We start from the raw sequence: 7,535 nt of genomic DNA on the forward strand, positions 1-7,535 counted from the left end.
CATAAAGGTCAACAGTGTATGAAGAGTTTAACAGTCGAACTGTACGACACGCTTAATTAACAGTACACGACTCATGACATAAACATACCGAGTAGTACGTGTCCTTGGTTCCATTAGTATGGATCTTAGACTTGGGAATGAGGATATATGTTTCCCTCCAAAAGTATTGGAACAGCAAGGTCAAAACCCCGAAGGCATTTGGGATTGAGAACAAACGAGATCAGCTTTTCGTGATATGATAGACGACTCGGCATCGCCGCTGGCAATCCACCCGATTTTAAGTTAAGTAGAAGTAATTTAAAGCGATCGCATTCAGTCAGTGACCCACTGATATCAGAGATCTGCTGCATTCTTCAGTGATGATTAACTTTGTCTGGTCTAAAAACTTCCATTTTTATTCCTGAATGAAGTCCTTTGTTGTTGGCGTTTGTTCAGAGTCATGATTTATCTTTACATCTCAGACGTCACCGAGGACTCCGCCCATTCCCGTAACTACCTGGGGGAAGTCATGGCCTAATGGTTAGAGAGTTTGACTCCTAACCCTAAGGTTGTGGGTTTGAGTCTCGGGCCAGCCACGACTGAGGTGCCCTTGAGCAAGGCACCGAACGCCCCCAACTGCTCTCTGAACGCTGCGGCATAAATTGCTGCCCACTGCTCTGGGTGTGTGTTCACGCTGTGTGTGTGTGTGTGTGTGTGTGTTCACTGCTGTGTGTGTGGGTTAAATGCAGAGAACGAATTCTGAGTATGGGTCACCGTATTTAGCTGTATGTCACATCACGTCACCTCTGATTGGATATGGAGGAACTTTTTACCTCAGGACTAATACAGTACTCATTATAATGGACAAGTCCAGCTGACAAATCAGTCAGAACAACACACATTAATGCCTCTTTTCCACCGGAAAGAACCGGGTGCTGGTTCAGAGCTAGCGCTAGTGCTGGTTCAAAGTTGGTTCCACTGGTGAACCTTCTAAGAACCGGTTTGCCTTTCCACCGGTTAGAGAGCATCACAGCGCCGAGTGTGACGTCACTGTATACGTGTCACGTGTCCCAGCGACGTTAGCGCAGCAGCGACAAACACAAACACGACAACAATGGCGGATGTTACTTTACTGTTAATGCTCATGGCTTTGTGAACCTACATCAGCATCCAAACGCGGCGAATAAAACGTGTACGTGCGGCTCCGTGTAATCTGTATAAACGGAGGTTGTAATCGATAAAGTACATAACGTTATTTTATCGTTAACACAGAAAAATAGTTAGCCTTAGCATGTAGCTACCTACTATCATGTGTGCTGATAACTGATCATATCGCGGTAAAGTAAAAGTGTATTAAACATTAGTATACGTAAGGTACATTATCAAATGCTCTAACAGTAGCCCCGCCCACAGCTCCTGACGCAAGCGGTTCTTAAGTCTAGACCAGCGACGTTTTGGTGCTACTTAAGAACCACTTTTCCTGGTTCGGAGCCGGTGCTTTGGCGGTCGAAACAGAAAGAACTGGTTCTAAATTAGCCTCCGAACCTGCACTCGAACTGCCTCGGTGGAAAAGGGGCATAAGACTCCTGAACTTTACTGTTACAGGCAACATGTAAACATATCTCACATGCATTCTATTACCTCTTCTTCTAATTATTATTATTATTATAATTATTAATAATAATCTTAATATTATTGTTGATTTACCTAAGTATCTAATCCAGTATTCCAGTGCTAGAAGAGCTTGTGTGCTGAGACATGAGTCCAGCATTATTACCAGCATGTTCTCACACTTCACACACAATTCAGTTTGTACCAAACGTTAAAAACGTTACTATGCAAACAAACACCTCATCTGTTCAAATTTGCACACATATTTGCATAAGATTAGGTCCCTCATTAGCCATAAGACCTGTAGATATTGTGTTGTGAGCAATCCTGTAGCTCGCTACAACCAATTCATGCTCTTTGTTTGTGCTGGCGTTATCCTCCAGGCTGTCAAAGATTCATCATTGGAAATTATTAATACGTTAAACCATAGTTAGCTTTAGGAGAGCAGTTATATATGTATATAAACGGTATATATATCTTGGCTTGTGTGAAATCTGTCAGTTGAATTTCCTATCCGTTCTGTGTGGGTTGTCAACACACCGAGATCCTGTGAGACGCTCTGTCGGTGGCAGACTGAATGGACACAGTGATTGGCTTCACACAGAGACCAGAAGATACACGCTAGGCTAAATGTCCTCGCTTTATCGGGGAATATCAAAGACCTAGAGTGTAGGATTTACTTTTGCTGCAAGCTAAAAGCAAACAAAAGAAAATAAAAAAAGTGAGTTGTGGTGAAAACATCCGCAGAGACGAGCAACACCGGAGATGATCCTAAATCAGTGTATCGTTGCTAGTGCCGGTACCACATTGTGGCTAATTTCACATTTATTGCGTTTGAGTGCATCACTGTAACACTCCCACTCAGACTGCAGTCGAATTTAAGGTATTTGCTGATGCAAGACAGTACAGAGCTATTTCCTGTGTATCTCTCTCACACACACGCACACACACACACACACACACACACACACACACACACACACACACACACACACACACACTGAGACTGCATTATAGCTTAAGGTTAAGTCATACCACCAGTATTCTCCCGTTGAGAACTGAACCAATTTATTCCACTGCTGACAGGGAAATAAACTCTCGCTAGGGTCGCCTGGTGAGAATGTCCACCGGGAGACCTTGCAGAATACACACACACACACACACACACACACACACACACACACACACACACACACACACACACACACACACACACAAATAAATTTGTATGAAGAAATGTTTCCAAGGGCAGTCCATTAAACACAAAGCACACTGAAAATCTTTTTATACAAGTTGTTTATTGTCTAATTCTCAATGCTGTTCACACACATGGAGGGAAAATTGTCCTAATTTTTCAACCATAAGAAGTTCAAGCTGCTCGCATATGAGACGTACAGTATATGGGCCAGTCATGGATATTTCTGGTAAGGATCATTTAGGATTGAACGCCTGGGAACATTGGGTGTGAGGCAGGAATAATCCCCAGATGGTCAGTTTGGGGACCATGAACACACACACACACACACACACACACACACACACCTAAGGATAGTTTAGAAAATGGGAAGTAACCGTAGATCAGACAAGACAAGTGGAAAATTCAAGTACAGTCAGTAACCCAAGCTCAAAATAATACTAGGAATCCAAGCGCTGTGACGTAGCAACACAACCTCCTTTATTCTCTGCCAATCTTGTTCCTTTCTTCCTTTCTGCATGGCATTAGCGTACACACACCTTTACGTAGCACACTACTCTTATAGCAGGTTTGATCATTGATGTTCAAAAATCTTTCACATTTTTTAAAGACATAATTGTTTTCATGGCCAATTTCTGGCTAGCTGGCGAACCCTGTTAGCTAGCTAGCTAGCTAATATTCATTCATTCATTCATTCATTCATTCATCTTCTACCGCTTATCTGAACTTCTCGGGTCACGGGGAGCCTGTGCCTCATCTCAGGCGTCATCGGGCATCGAGGCAGGATACACCCTGGACGGAGTGCCAACCCATCACAGGGCACACACACTCTCATTCACACACTCACACACACTACAAACAATTTAACCATGCATTTAAATTTAACCAATCAACCTACCATGCATGTCTTTGGACCGGGGGAGGAAACCGGAGTACCCGGAGGAACCCCCGAGGCACGAGGAGAACATGCAAACTCCACACACACATGAGGCGGAAGCGGAATCGAACCCCCGACCCTGGAGGTGTGAGGCGAATGTGCTAAACACTAAGCCACCATGCTCCCGTAGCTAATATTCAGAGAAAGCAAAATGCAGAGTTTGACAATGTGAATGAGTGAATGAGTGAGTGAGTGAATGAATGAATGAGTGAGTGAGTGAGTGAGTGAGTGAGTGAGTGAGTGAGTAGCAGAATTTTCTTTGAAGTAGTCATAGAGAAGTAGAATATTCAGTGTTTAAACCACTATAAAGGGCAGTATTTACTCCACTGGATGCCTGTTGAATAAGCCACAAACACCTGTTCAGAAATAACTGCACAATGTGTGGCTTTCTCTGAGATAAACCAATTGGACAAGGTGGTTCTTGGAGAGGGTTCATTAGGCTGTTCAGCCATGCTGTTACTGTCACACACACACACACACACACACACACACACACACACACACACACACACACACACACACACACACACACACACACACACACACACACACACACACACACATAATCCCAAGGGTAGGTAGGTGGGTTAGCAAGGAGAGGCCATGCCTGATTGCTCTGTGTGCTTCGGTCCATTGGCAGTGGCTCTTGTGGGGGAAGCTGCTTGGCAAAGCTACAAATCAAACTGGGCATTATTGTTTACACACACACACACACACACACACACACACACACACACACACACACACACACACACACACAAGGAGGGTGGGAGCTGTGAACAGCAGGTATAACTGGCATTTGGAAGAAGGCCCACACAAAAATACTTTTTTCCCTCATTGTGGTTTTCGGGGAAAGTCGCTTTAGCTTCCATTCCGAAAACTGCGATCAGCTTGAGTTTAGGTCAGTTACTATGGCAACGTATGCTGGTGAGCTTACCTGAACAGTGGCAGGTTTACTTCAACTAAACCACTTCGGAAATTGGCCCGAATTTGCTTTTTCTTTAGCATAGACTCCTGCTTACACGATTCACGGACTAGATCCTAACCTGACAGCGGCACATTTCTTCCTTCACCTGTCGCACGCATTTAGATCTACTGTTGCCTTGTGATTTTTATTTTTCCACATTTCATACACTCCAACAGAATTACTGGCTTATCAGTCAAATAAAAATTGATACCGATGCTTGAGGCGGTGAGTAATTTAACACCGTTTATAATCGTGTCGTATTTCAGGAATCTTAAGTGTAAAGGAAGGACATTACTGTACGTGAATAGGAAATCTTTCCACAACATTAATGCGTGGGTAATAATATGAAATTGGCTTCCGAGTCCAAGCTTCATTTTACACTATAGTGCCATTCATGAGGTGCTATATTTTCGCCACTTAATTAAAAGGGCTGCCATGTATGGGAGCTCTGCCATGTCGTTAATAACATTAAAGGCAGATAGCAGAGTGCGATCTATTATCGGGAATTTGACACGAGAGTTCATAAGGAGTTCATAAGAGATTGTATGTACAGTATCGTACAATTTAAACGAGTCCTTCTACGGAGAGAAAGTCGCGTCTGCCTCGGAGACGACCTGAACCTGCGGCGCTGTGGGACTAGAGTCAGGGTCGAGATGCTTTTTTGACATCCTCGTGGCCAGGATCCAGGGTCGACGAGGGAGTCAATGTGACCTTAACGAGATCATGTGATATCGGAGCATTTGTGAGAGGAGACAGACACTCGAACAATCTGTCATAACACAAAGCAGAGAAAATACCGACAACCCCAAAGTCATTGAATTATATTCAATCAACACAAATGATGAAGGTTTACTTGTGCATCATTTAACAGTTTACACCTTTGGTGCTCAAATGATGCTCACAGTACTTTGCTAGTTTCATTTTGGAGATGAAATTGGCTCCAAAAGTTCACCAGACCAATTCAGACATGATGTGAAGTTTTGCAGTTCCCTGCAGCAGATAGTCATCGAGAAGATCATCGAGGTCTCTGGTTTCTCCGTGACAGACGTTTACACGTGCTGCATCCTCATAGCCGCTAGCATTGTGGATGACCTCACGCAACCTCTCACACAAACTCTTCACCCTCCTGCTGTCTGGTAAAAGGTATCAAAGCAATCAGACTGTGAAACAGTTTCTTCCAGCAAACATCACACTCGGTAGCCAGAAACGAGAGTCCACTCCGTTTTCGGCACCGTGTTCTCAGAGGAACGCTCGATTCGATTCGATCCAAGTGTATTGCACTTTTAACAATGGATTTATATATATATACATACATATATATATAAAAAAATTCAATTCCATGAGACTCAGTGAGGCGATATGAGGCAGAAACCTTCAGAGGAACCAAACTCAAAAGAGACCCCATCCTTATCCTGGTGACAGAGTGCAATTATAAAACATTTCCTTTGTACTATAGAGCCAAAAATTGTCGTCTAACCAGGAAATTCATTCTTCCATGAAGTCTGTCTTATCCACTGGAGACTTGAGTGCAAAACTGTTTGTGGCAATTGAAGTCCGAAGCCATCTACGTGGTTTCTAAGTGGCACTATCGACAGCGATTCCATGAATCTCCAGGCTGTCCATGTGAAGCCAATCTCAAAGCAGCAAGCGTTTCGCTTCGCCGGCTGTTCCGTCGTACTCTACCGGCTGTATGGGGTTGAGATGTCAATAAAGCTATTTGACTTCATCGATGCTTTTCTTTATGTTCACTAGGAACATTTGGTTAGAGTTTAATAACGTGAGCTGCTTTAAAGCCATAGGACAAATCAAGGAAAAATGAATACAGTGTCTGCTATGACAGGTCGCTGTTTGAATTATTATTAGTCGCTGTTTGAATTCGTCCCAAGAAGAAGATATCGATCGCATAAATGAAGCGATGTGATGGTGTGAAAATGTTTTAGGCTTTTTATAATTTCTCAGGAAGTCCTTTTGATAACGTTTAATTAGTCAAAAATCTTCATTTATTCATCTTCTACCGCTTATCCGAACTTCTCAGGTCACGGGGAGCCTGTGCCTATCTCAGGCGTCATCGGGCATCGAGGCAGGATACACCCTGGACGGAGTGCCAACCCATCACAGGGCACACACACACTCTCATTCACTCACACACACCCACACACACTACAGACAATTTTCCAGAGATGCCAATCAACCTACCATGCATGTCTTTGTACCGGGGGAGGAAACCGGAGTACCCGGAGGAAACCCCCGAGGCACGGGGAGAACATGCAAACTCCACACACACAAGACGGAGGTGGGAATCGAACTCCCGACCCCACAGGTGTGAGGCGAACGTGCTAACTACTGAACCACCGTGCATGAATCAAATAAACCCTAAATTCGTCCAGTCTGTATTTTATTTTGATCACAACTTTGATCCTAAAAATCTAGAATCCTGAAAATACATTTCTGTAATCTGCAACATATTCGTTCCTCAGTATTCTACTGACTTTTTTTTCCTCACAAATCCTTCGTGAAAGCTTTTAACGTTCGCCGTATCGAACACACTTCAGTTAGGGCCAACAAAACTCCTCGAAGGTGAACTTCCATCATGGAAAAACTCGCTCACTGTTCTCGAGACTCTAGATATGTCATATCGAGTTCACTCGAATCAGAGATTAAAGTTTGTTAAAGCAGCTTTCTACTGTAGGAGACACATCGGACCTAGCCAAGTATTCTCAAACAACTGCGGCGTAATTGTATCGGACTGCTGCGAATGATCATGAAAGCCATGGAGAACGATACAACAGGGAGTCAGAAGTCCGTCTGTTTCCGAGTGTGTCTTTCGCATTGTTGCGTTGGTGTGT

Source organism: Tachysurus fulvidraco, chromosome 6, assembly GCF_022655615.1.
Source record: "Tachysurus fulvidraco isolate hzauxx_2018 chromosome 6, HZAU_PFXX_2.0, whole genome shotgun sequence".
Lineage (NCBI taxonomy): Eukaryota > Metazoa > Chordata > Actinopteri > Siluriformes > Bagridae > Tachysurus > Tachysurus fulvidraco.